We start from the raw sequence: 13,003 nt of genomic DNA, 5'->3' as shown, positions 1-13,003 counted from the left end.
TATTCAAATACTTAGAAAATCATTAATAAAGTTTTTATGGAGTCATAGCATACTTTATACAGTGAGATATGCTTTGAAATAAAAATTAAAAACCCCATCTCTGATGTAAATTAAGAACAAAGCTATAATAGTCAAAATAGCATGATACTGGAAATTACTCTCTAACCAATGAACTAAAATGGTCTATACAAGGACAAATTCCCTGATCTATGGTCAAATAATTTTAGAGCAAGAAATTTAGTACATATAGTGGAATAAATATAGCCTCGTCAAAAAGTGGTGTTGGGGAAACTGGAAAATCACAGTTAAGTAATGAAGCTGGAGGTCAGAGCCATAATAGAGCTGGTAGGGTGTTTGCCTTGCATGTGGCCAACCTGGTTAGATCCCCAGCATCCCATATGGTCCCGTGAGGCTACCAGGAGTGATTTTTGAGTGCAGAGCCAGGAATAACCCCTGTGTACACTGGGTGTGGACAAAAAATAAACATGAAAAGTAAAAAAATGAAGCAGGATTCATATTTAATACATTACATGAAGTCATTTGAAAATAGATCTAACAACTAAAGATCAGGCCAGAATTTATAAAGTACATTGAGGAAAAAAACAGTGGAATGCTCCAACATTGGTATCTCGAAGTTGATTTCCATTGGCAAGGTAAGAAGTAAAATTAAACAATCAGAACTGCATCAAATTCAAGTTTCTGCATGACACAAGAAGCACTCGCTAAATCTCCAAAACATCCAATCAAGTGGGAAAAATAATTGCACTTAAACACATATGATAAAGTATTAAGATCAACACAAAAAGTCTAAAAACCTTATTAAGAATTGGGGGGAGGAAATGAGGAGACTCTTCTTTTAAAAATACAAACAGATGACCAATGGTCACAAGAAAATTTTCGTTTCCTCAATTATTAACAGGAAATCCAAATGTTAAAAATAGTAAGTCTTCTCAAACCAGTGAGAATGGCACATATGAAAAATAAAACTGGAAATAATCTTTTTTGGGGGTGATGTGGAGAAAAGGAAACACTCACACACTGATTGTGGGATTGCTATCTGGTTGAACATTTATAAAAATCAGCTTGGAATTTTCTCAGTAAAGTAAGAATTAAATTGCCATATGACCCAAAAATTACACTGCTTGTTATCTACCACCAGGACATTTAAAAGAGCAAATGCACACATTATTCAATGCAGCATTTAGTACAATAATTAGGGTATAATATCAACCCAGGTGTCGGAGGACAATTTGATGGATAATCATGGCCTAGCATATGTACCCAATGGAATCCACTGTAGATGAAAATCATGAAACTTTAATAATTTTGATTGAATTTGGAGGGTATCATGTTAAGGGGAATAGTTGAGAATAAGGACAAATACCAGATAATCTCATTAATCTGTAGTATTCAGAATAAAAGGAGAAAGGAATGCAAGGAACAAAAGTAGGAATTTCTAAATTATCTTTAACCCTATATTATGGAAAAGGGGATAGGAAAAGTAAGAAAACCAAGGGGCATGAGAATAGGCAAATAGGATGGAATGGGGTGCTCAGATATATTATTTGTATAGAGTTGTGTTATAACCATTTTTCTAAACTACAGCACCAGGAACCCTTGGGTATGAGACCCTAAATACAATAACCAAGCTTAAAATGAGCTGAAAGGTGAGGGTAGGAAGGAAAAAAGGAATATCTGTAAAGGAAAATGGACGCTGGTAATGAGGTTGGTGTTGGGATATTGTCTTCCTGATACTCCACTATACTTAAATTATAAATCATAAAGGCTTCATAAAATATATGCTTATCTGAAATATTTATGATCATAGCATTCCATTTTCATATGTGATAAAAGGATACATTCAAAGACATTTAGTGTATTTGGTTTTTATCTAGAGAAATTGAAGAATAATGTCAAATTTTATATCCTAATTTTATTTTTTTAAAACAGTTATACATTTGGTGTAATATCTTCATCTCCTTTCTTTCTACCCATAGTTCAAATAAAATGGATAATGACTTTCATAACACTTAATTATAAGATTTACCCTCTTACATTTTTAAGTATACTAACTAGTATCATTTACTATTGGGATGATGGGATAAAGAAAATATAACATGATTAATCATACAGCATAATTTAAATTCCTTTGTATAGAAATAAATGAGATGATTGTCACCCAAGTCCCTAGACACCATCTTTCTACTTTTGTTTGTTACATATTTCATATAAATGACATCATACAATACTTGTCCTATGACTAATTTAATTTGGTTTGAAGGTTTATTTTTGGTGTTCCATCTGTAAGAATTTCTCCTTTTTAAAAACGACTAATATGCATGCATTTTGTGCATTTTTATCATCGAAATTTCAGAGTAATAATGATAATAATTTTAAGGTTTATATATTTTAAGTAACTTATACAAGGTTATACAGAGAGTAATAAATAAAGCTATAAGTTAGGAACTAGTATTTTTATTCCAAAGACTATCTTTTAACAATTTTTCCACATTGTAATGCATTTTACTAGCCTAAGAACGGTCATAAGAATTTTGCCTGAATTTTTTCAATGACAAGAACTATGAAGTGATGAAATAGATGTTATTATTAGCTATATTTACCGTTACCACCCCATTGATAACCAGGGGTTGATTCATTTGATCTGGCTGGCATCTTAGATGGGGGACCTGTTTCTCTCTCACCACTCCATATGCTCTCTCAAGAAGTTGCAAGAGGACAGGGCAGCCTTCTCCAAATAGAAGAATAATTCTTGAGTTGAGGAAATAAGAGTAGCTAGGCTCTCCTCCTAGTACCTCCAAAAAAGCTCCCAGGAAATGAATTAATAGTATTTATCTTTTGGTCTGGTGATACAGCTCTCTAATTTTTGAGTATATACTTTCCATTTTGGAGTCCTGGGTTTGCTTCTTAGCACAACAAGTTAGCCCTAATACTGTCAGAACTGACCCTGAATACTGATTGTAGTCACTGAAAGTACTGACTACAACCACCACCACTACTACCGAGCATGCCCGGCAAACTGAAAAACGTAGATAAAAATTTCTCATTCAAGTCTGTCTTATTCTGAATTTTATTGTTCATATTGTTAATAAAGTGAGAATTTGTGCATTTGAGGGGGACAATTAAAAAGGAATAGAATAATCATCGCTTTGTTCATTTGTTGGTTTATTTATTTATTTATTTATTTATTTATTTATTTATTTATTTATTTATTTATTTATTTATTTTTGGTTTTGGATGTGCACCTGGCGGCGCTCAGGGGTTACTCCTGGTTCTGTGCTTAGAAATCGCTCCTGGCAGGATCAGGGGATCATATGAGATGGTGGAGATCGAATCCAGGCCCTTCCATGTATGCTGTATGCAAGGCAAATGCCCTAAAGCTGTGCTATGAGTCCAGTTTTGTGTAAGTATAATTGTAGAAGCCAGTGATGTTTATTTGTGAATGGCTGGTTTAGTATGGGCTAGGATAGCAGAGGACAAGCCATCCAGGAGTAACTTTGGGGAGATTAATTTTAAGTGATAATGGGATACATATAATGTGCTTCACCCAATCAGAATAGGGGAAAATAGGGCATGAGCTCTGTGTGTTTAGGAGATTAAGGGAAAGCAGAGTGTGTCCTCTGTTTATTCAGCTAACATGTATTCTCAAGAAAACATTTATGTTCATTATTATGTGGTAAGGATAATATTTATAAGAAATATATTTCTTTTAAATGATCAATATAAAATGGTTCCTTTAGAGAGTATGGAGACATTATACTATGCCTGCACACATATTCTCTGAGGAATAAAGGACTTATTCTCTTTGTAGGTGAAAAGAAGAAAAATACCTCACCCAAGTTGCAGTTAATATCAAGAATTGGATTATAAAAGTGTAGGGCTCATTATACTAAGAGCCATTTTCAATGGGGAGTTCCTGAGAACTTCATTGGGGCTGAATGGTAACTCAATTTTTTCACTATCTAATCCTGTTTCCTCTACTCCATGCCACAGGTTTTTATCAAAAATAATGTTTAGCTAGATAGACACTGTAGGGAAATTAAAACTCTAGATGTACAAAATACACCTAGGTAAAAAGGCACAAAATATTAGGAAGCACATTTTATATTTCCCAGTTTTGAGACCTAAGTACCCTGACTCAACAAAGAAAGAATTAAGCTTATACTTAAATGGCACCAATTTAAACATGACTATATAAACGCATTTATTTCTGTGGCTGGAAAAATAGTACAGGGGTTAAAGTACTTGTCTTGTTCACTGCCAATTCCAATTCAATCACCAAGATTTCATAAGGTTTCCTGAGCAAACCCAAGAACCAGGAGTCAGACCTGATCACTGCTGAATACAATCCAACCTTCACATAAAATAAAACACCCAACAAATTTATTTATATATGTGTTTATGAAAATTTTACACACATAATAAGCATTCACACACATATCTACATATGTGCCATGTTGAACAAAACAAATAGTCAATATGTTACTTTTATGTCAGGTGTTCTGGTTTAGTTTCATTATATAAACCTGAGAAAGTTTTGCTTTATATGTTCACGGGGAAGCAATTAAGTTCCATTCTGCTGAAAGGCCAGTCAACAGAATTGAGAAAAATAATGCACGGTAAGACACAAGGTATATGCAAATGGAAAATCATTCACTTCCTTAAAATTAGAGTGCTCTAGTCTTTTAAATACTGTCTAATTATTTTTTTGCTTTGACCTTTGAAAGCTCAGATCAGTTTGTAATGAACAACAGGAGACCAAAGAACAGAATTCATGTCCTTTGTGCCCTGTGGAACATCCTACTATGATATATGCTTCCCTGCTCCAATTGCTACTACAGTGGGCTAAGTAAGATCTGCTAGAAACAGATGGTTGCATAATGTGAGGGCATGTTATAAATATCCAAGCACTTTGGTAATAGGTCCCTATAGCTTTATTTATTAATTATATAACTAGTTAAACTCTAACCCTGTATTATTCTGTTTGCTAGTAGATTTCTTTGTGTATGTACGTATGTTGTGGTGCTGTTGTTGGTTTATTTGTCTTATTTATTTTTAGGTAATATTGCTTTAATATATTTAATGTGTATTTCAGAAAACATGCTTCAAAATATATCACAGAGACTACCACAATGTCTTTGATTCATTATTGTAGTTATATTTACTACCTCTATGCTTTATAACTGTCACCACTGCTATAATAATTTATATAATATATAATTATTTATAATCAAACACAGATTTGTGGACCATCATTTATTCAGTAGATTTAGGTCAACTAAAAATAACTGTAACTATTGAGAAAAATTTTAATTGAAGCTTTTGCATTAAAGACTATGTTAATAAGGATAATAAAATAAAATACTTTTCCTTCAGAAACTTCCATTCTATTTGAAAATATTAACAATACACACATACAAATAACTGAAAACAATAGATGTTTGTTTTCTATAGTATTTTTATCATTGCCTAAAGAAAATGGAAGCTAAACTAATCTACCAGTAAGTGTTGGGTTTTATCTTATAAATATTAATTGTATATGCGATATTTCTGTTTTTTGGGGGAGAGGGCACATACAATGGTGTTCATGACTAACTCCTGTCTGTACTCAGAGATCACTCCAAAAGGTTCACAGATGATCCTATATAGTTCCTATGCCAGAGAGTGGATATGATTTCTTTGAGTGTAGTATAACTTGTTGCAATATCTCTCCACCCCCTCTTCCTTTGTCTTTAAATTCATACAAGCTTAATTTTTAAGCATATTTGCGTTTTAATGTTAATGTGATGTTCTTATCAGTTCCCTTCATTCTTTTCATTTTGCATGGAGGAACATCCATACAAATTCTCAGGACATACTCCTAGATCTAAACTCAGGGGTCACTCCTGGTGTGGATAGGGAACCATATGAGGTCTAGGGATCAAATATGGCTCTGAATATACTATCACTATCACTCTGACCACCCTGTTCCATCCAATTATAATCTAAAATATACATCAAATATTTTTGTGGGGCCAGAGAGATAGCATGGAGGTAAGGTGTTTGCCTTGCATTCAGAAGGTCTGTGGTTCGAATCCCAGCATCTCATATGGTCCCCCGGACCTTCCAGGAGCTATTTCTGGACATAGAGCCAGGAGTAATGCCTGAGTGCTGCTGGGATGTGACCCAAAATCCAAAAAAAAAAAAAAGATTTTTGTGGTGTTTCTAACACCAACATTTTCTGAAAAGTATGGAGTTAGTTCATATTTACTTAGAAGAGCACTTTGTATTAAAGTACGGACCTTCTAAATCTTGTAGGACTTTTTATAGATAACATTAAATTTGTGGCAAACTGTTAATATTATTTTGTGCAAGATGATTTTTAATGTCTCTCCAATAACATTCTAGAATTATTATTATACAGATTGAGAGGACTACTACTTGGAAATATATTAACCATTGCTTATATGTAACACAAAGTGACCAGAAGAAATGGTTTCTTGATGTATTCATAGACTGAATTATTTTGTTTTAACATATTTAGGGTATATTTTTATTAACATCCCATTACTACTTTAAAATTATTTTTCAAAGCTTTTTAGTTAACACAACATAATTTTATGTTCGTGGTGTTCTGAAATGCTTCTACTTAGCTAAAAATGAAGGTGCCAGTAAGTCTGTGTTCTCTGGAGGATGTTCTAGAAAAGTTTTAACTTTCTTGCCTTTTCCAGCTTTAGAGGCTTACCAGATTACTTTGCTTTGGAATTTCTTGCTTTTGTCAAAACCAGTGATGGCTACTAAAATCTTTTTTCACATTGCTTCACTCTTAAACTCACTCTTTTGCCTCCCTCTTTCTCTTTTAAGACCACTTACTATTACATTACACTCTACTAGAAAATCCAGGTTAATATTATTTAAGGTTAATTGCTGATTATCCTTAGTATTTGGTAGCTTTGATTTAAACAAATCACTAAATTCTCTTTTGCCGTGTAATATAATACGTTCTCAAATTATAGGGATTGTGACATGGGCAACTTTAGGAAGTCATTATTCTTTCTATCGTTTATACCAGGGGTCCTCAAACTACAGCCCCTATGTGCCACATGCTGCCTATTGGGGACATTTATCCAGCTCGTTGGGTGTTGTTGCCACAATGCCCTGCTTAGTGGCCTCACCCCAGGCCTGCAGTGCACATCTGACTCTCTTGTCTCTCCTTTCTGACTCGACTCCTCTCCGTCCTAAGCAGGGGTCCTCAAAAGCAGACCCATACTTTCCATTGAAGTACTGGTAAGTGTGTTGATTTAACTTTACTTGTTTTTCATTGTAAATATTGTGTGTTTTCCATTTTGTTTTTTCATCAAAATAACATATGTGCAGTGTGGATAGTAATTAGTTTATATTTTTAAACGATAGTCCGCCCCTCCAGTGGTCTTTTTTTTTAATGCATAATTTTTTTTATTTAAACACCTTGATTACATACATGATTGTGTTTGGGTTTCAGTCATAAAAGGAACACCACCCATCACCAGTGCAACATTCCCATCACCCAAGTCCCAAATCTCCCTCCTCCCCACCCAACCCCCGCCTGTACCCTAAACAGGCTCTACATTTCCCTCATACATTCTCAATATTAGGACAGTTCAAAATGTAGTTATTTCTCTAACTAAACTCATCACTCTTTGTGGTGAGCTTCCTGAGGTGAGCTGGAACTTCCAGCTCTTTTCTCTTTTGTGTCTGAAAATTATTATTACAAGGGTGTCTTTCATTTTTCTTAAAACCCATAGATGAGTGAGACCATTCTGCGTTTTTCTCTCTCTCTCTGACTTATTTCACTCAGCATAATAGATTCCATGTACATCCATGTATAGGAAAATTTCATGACTTCATCTCTCCTGACAGCTGCATAATATTCCATTGTGTATATGTACCACAGTTTCTTTAGCCATTCGTCTGTTGAAGGGCATCTTGGTTGTTTCCAGAGTCTTGCTATGGTAAATAGAGCTGCAATGAATATAGGTGTAAGGAAGGGGTTTTTGTATTGTATTTTTGTGTTCCTAGGGTATATTCCTAGGAGTGGTATAGCTGGATCGTATGGGAGCTCGATTTCCAGTTTTTGGAGGAATCTCCATATCGCTTTCCATAAGGGTTGAACTAGACAGCATTCCCACCAGCAGTGGATAAGAGTTCCTTTCTCTCCACATCCCCGCCAACACTGTTTATTCTCATTCTTTGTGATGTGTGCCATTCTCTGGGGTGTGAGGTGGTATCTCATCGTTGTTTTGATTTGCATCTCCCTGATGATTAGTGATGTGGAACATTTTTTCATGTGTCTTTTGGCCATGCGTATTTCTTCTTTGTCAAAGTGTCTGTTCATTTCTTCTCCCCATTTTTTGATGGGGTTAGATGTTTTTTTCTTGTAAAGTTCTGTCAGTGCCTTGTATATTTTGGAGATTAGCCCCTTATCTGATGGGTATGGACAGTCAACTGGCCTCTTTTTTATAAATGGTTGAGGACCCCTGATGCATACCCATGGATCACTTCAAGGATCCATTTTAAAATAAGACAAATAGCTCTGCTCTAATTGAAAAGGATTTCTGTGAGAATGTTCATTGATTTCTGACAAGGTATGGGTAATGGGAAGATTGTTTCTGTAACACTTAAGCAAATATATTTAGGATACAAGAGCATATTGGTGAATTTAGTGGAGATTTCTTTTGTTATTTTGCTTTGATGTAAATGTTTAAGTGGGACATGTTCTATATAAGAGAAATAAAAGATCATCTTCATTCATTGGCTCCAGAATTCCATAGAAATTTGTTAACATTTTCTTTGGATCATCTCTGTAAAGATGCTGGCATTCATTGCCATAATTTACATCTGGTCCCATATGTGGTTCCATGTGCCACAGACTGACCAAAAAAAAAACCTGTCCTCTCTGTGAACACTACTGTGATCCTAGAAATTATTCAAATGTTGTGTCATGTTGCCTTGATAATTATTTCTAATTTTTAAGTTTTGTAACTTATGTAGAAAATAGTTTGTTCAGCACAGTGAAATAACTTTTATGCATTTTTATTGCTGACAACTTGGATTTAAAACTGAGTGAGTAACATGTGAAGAAAACACAGATTCTCTTCAAAATTCACATTGCAAAGCTACAAAAATATCTACTATGATGGTAATGTGGTTGGGTTCGCTCCTGAGGATCTGATTCCTGCTCTTGTATGTTTAGAGTAGACAATGCATCTGAATGAAAGACTTGCTCATTATGATTCACTGCTCATTAGGCTAGAAACACCAGTCTCACCGCTCGAGGAGCCTTTCTGATTAGTGTTATATGGGGAATTGCTACAGTTCTATCTTCACATCCAATCTGATTTCCCTCATGGATGCTACTATAATCAGTGTGGTGGCTGACTGCCAGTCAGATTTCAATATATCATGCTTTACTGTTGATTATGTGTTCATCAAGCATTCTTGTAAGATTCCTGAGAAACACTTAAATATGTACTAAATCACTCTTTGTGCTAGAAATTCTTTGGGTGGTAGAATTGGGGGTGTGTGGAAGAATGGGGACTATTGTGAAATCTAGGCTAGTCAGCAGCTGGTTACGCGAGTGCTAGGAAATCATCATAGATTCTCTTTTTTATGTGAAAAATGTAATCAAATGCATAGTTGTATTTATAATCATTTTACTGAGATCACTCACCATAGGCACAGTGCCCAGAATTGTACATGTATTGTTCTAGCTAATATTTTTCAATAACTGTTTGATCGAGACACTGTTTTTATATCCATTACCAATTAAACAAACTGATTCTCAAGGAAGTTTAGTGTTGTTTGAAGACACACAGCTAATAAGCATTAGAACTGTCATATTATTGAGATGTATATAAAACTGCCATGAAAGAAGAGCCTGTGACAGATTTAGGTCAAGGTCATGAATGTGACATATAGTCAAAATCTGCAGTAACTTTCTTTATCAAAAATTTAAATGTCAAATTGATTTTGATTGGAATATGGTAATCTGCAGTAAATTTTTTCTCAAAAATTCAAATGTAAAATTGATTTTGGTTGGAATACATGGCAATATGTTAGTAATCAACTAAGCAGATAATTGAGAGAATAGATTGAGGAGAAGAAAGAAAGTAATGAATATGTCAACAGCTGGATATTTTTTCTGGTAGTGAATAAAGAACAAACTTGCCTTCACTTTCCACACCCTTGAATTTTCTTGGTAGAGCACTTTGAATCAAGCCTTCTCTATCTGCTGACACAGCACTGATACCTACTATATTATTATATGGTAACTAAAATACCTTCAACTTATTTATTATGGGGTATTTGCGAGGGCACTCATTTCTTTTGCACATGTGAATACATGAATGTGCATATTATCTCTTGGATGAAACAGCACGGAGCCAGGAAAAAGTTCTGAACAGCACTGAATATGGCCCCCAAACCAAAAAATCTTACTATTTATAACACTATAATACCTCAATAAGAATGATTCATAAAAAGATAATCTGATAAAATGAGCATATTAAGGGACTGGAGTTCAAATTATATGACTTTATATGTACATTTACGAGTACCATCCATTGTATAATTCACAGGCATTTAATTATTTTATCTGGAGTTTCTTTATCTTTAGAAAATTTATCATATCTACTACCTACATTCAATGAGAGAATTAATGAAATGATGTTTATGAGTAAAAGTTCCTAGCAGAGGACCTTTATAGTAAGTGCTCAATATATGGTATTTTATTGGTTTCATTTTATGATATTAAAACTGAGGTCAGTGTGAAAGTTGCTAAAACAGAGTCATCGGCCTATAACTTCTGAAAACTGTACTGTCAGTGACCAACCTTACCTTCCAGCTATTTGTAGCCAATAAATATGGCTGGACTCTTATTTGTTTCCAAAATATAGAATTTTATGTATATCTAAAACAAAATTACAAACTATTTGCTTCGAGGATGAAACAATAACAATGGGTATAGTGTTTGCCTTGAATGCAGCCAACCTGTGTTCGATCTCTGGTATCTCCTAACTTGCCAGGACCAGATAACAGAGCCAGGAATAACTCCTGAATGTACCGATGTGACCCCAAAACCAAACCAAACCAAAACTTTTTGCTTCTGACTGCCTTCAGAAAAACTCCTTTTTTTTTTTCGGGCCATACCTGTTTGATGCTCAGGGGTTACTCCTAGCTAAGCGCTCAGAAATTGCCCCTGGCTTGGGGGGACCATATGGAACGCCGTGGAATCGAACCGCAGTCCTTCCTTGGCTAGCACTTGCAAGCAGACACCTTACCTCTAGCGTCACCTCACCAGCCTCAGAAAAACTTCTTAATTCTTTCTTTTTTCCTACTTGTTTGGGAGCCACACTCAGTAGTGCCCGGGTTCTCTAACAGCTTTGTGCTTGGAAAACTATATGGTGTTGGGGAACTTACCTGGCCTCTTATTTGTGAAACATTTATGTATTCTGTCAATTGTATCTCCCTATCTGTATCATATTATCATTTTATTCCTGAGCGTTGTGCCCTTATTGATCATCAAAATGTGACATCTGTTCTTTCAACTTAGATTGTAAAATGTAAGGAGAATGAAAATACAGAATGAATCTGTACAAGCTGAAGGCATGGTAGAAATATACAATAGAACAGCCAGCCAGCTTGGCAGGAGATTGCTGAATTCCATTCACTAAACCTCTGTAGGCTTGACATATATGTTAATTTAAGAAAAGGTCATGAAATAATGCTTCAAAATTTAGGTCAACCATCTCCAATTAACTCTCAATAACCAGACACCCTATCTTCATTATGCTGAGCAGTCATCAATGTTCTCTGAGGTAAGGGCATACTAATTCATTTGGCAAGATTTTTTGAATCAGTGTGGGCCAGTAATAGAGAGATAAAGGCAGCAGGAAAATAGGAATTAATTTTAGTCATCAGTGGTGAAGAGATCAATATCAACCAAAAATAAAGAGCCTCCTTCATCATTTAAAGAGGAGAGTGGCACATTATGATAGTAGAAACCTTTGGTTTTTATTTTTAATATATTTATGAGACATTATAAGACATGATGCATAATATATAACACATAATAGACAGTTGGAAATGACAGAGTTTTATCTTTAGGAAGAACAGGTTTTACAACATACCTGGTATTCAAAGTTATCATTTAAGTTAATTTTGGTTTAGATTTCTCTCAGATGGTACATAATAAATGCACTAATAAACCAAAAAAAAAGGAAGAAAGGGTTTTACTGCTTGGAAGCCAAGAGAGAAAGTTTTCCTTGATGGTATTATATATGTTTAATTTTTATTTTATATGATATAATAGATAAAATCAATAATTTATTGACAACTGGATATAGATAAAAGATGACCTAATCACTCATCTGCTACCAGTATATGATTTTGAGTAAATAATTTAATATGTAATCAAATAATTTGATGTCTATTTAAGCTTTATAATAGAACTATCTAGAATAAATAATCTCTAAATCCCTTGTACATATATTATTTTGTGATTATTCTGTTAGTCAAAGGAATTACAGATCATAATAAAATTCTATATCTACTTGAAATACAGCATTAAGAATATCAGTTTTAAACAATCCCAGAGTTAATTTTTAATAAATATGTCATGTTTTGTGTTATGCATATAGATCAGGTTTTTACAGAGCTTACGACATGCCTTTAAAGGACCTAAGTTCAATTCCTGAATCTACGTGAAAGAAATCATGTTTCATTTATTAAAATATTCAAATAGGTGACACCCTTACAACTTGAAAACAGAAACAGCTTGCTTTCAGGGTAGGTTTTAATGCTTTGCCACCTAAGGGTGACAAGAAACCAGAAGATGCTCTGAGATACCGTGACTTCGACAGAGAATCTTTGCAAAAACCAAGATGTCTCATTACTGAAGCCTGACTGTGACAACCATAACTGTTAATTTTTCTGGTATCATGAAGAATGATATTGGGTTAAACAATTT

The sequence above is a fragment of the Suncus etruscus genome, chromosome X, assembly GCF_024139225.1.
Source record: "Suncus etruscus isolate mSunEtr1 chromosome X, mSunEtr1.pri.cur, whole genome shotgun sequence".
Classification (NCBI taxonomy): Eukaryota; Metazoa; Chordata; class Mammalia; order Eulipotyphla; family Soricidae; genus Suncus; species Suncus etruscus.
Note: the sequence above shows the minus strand (reverse complement) of the source record.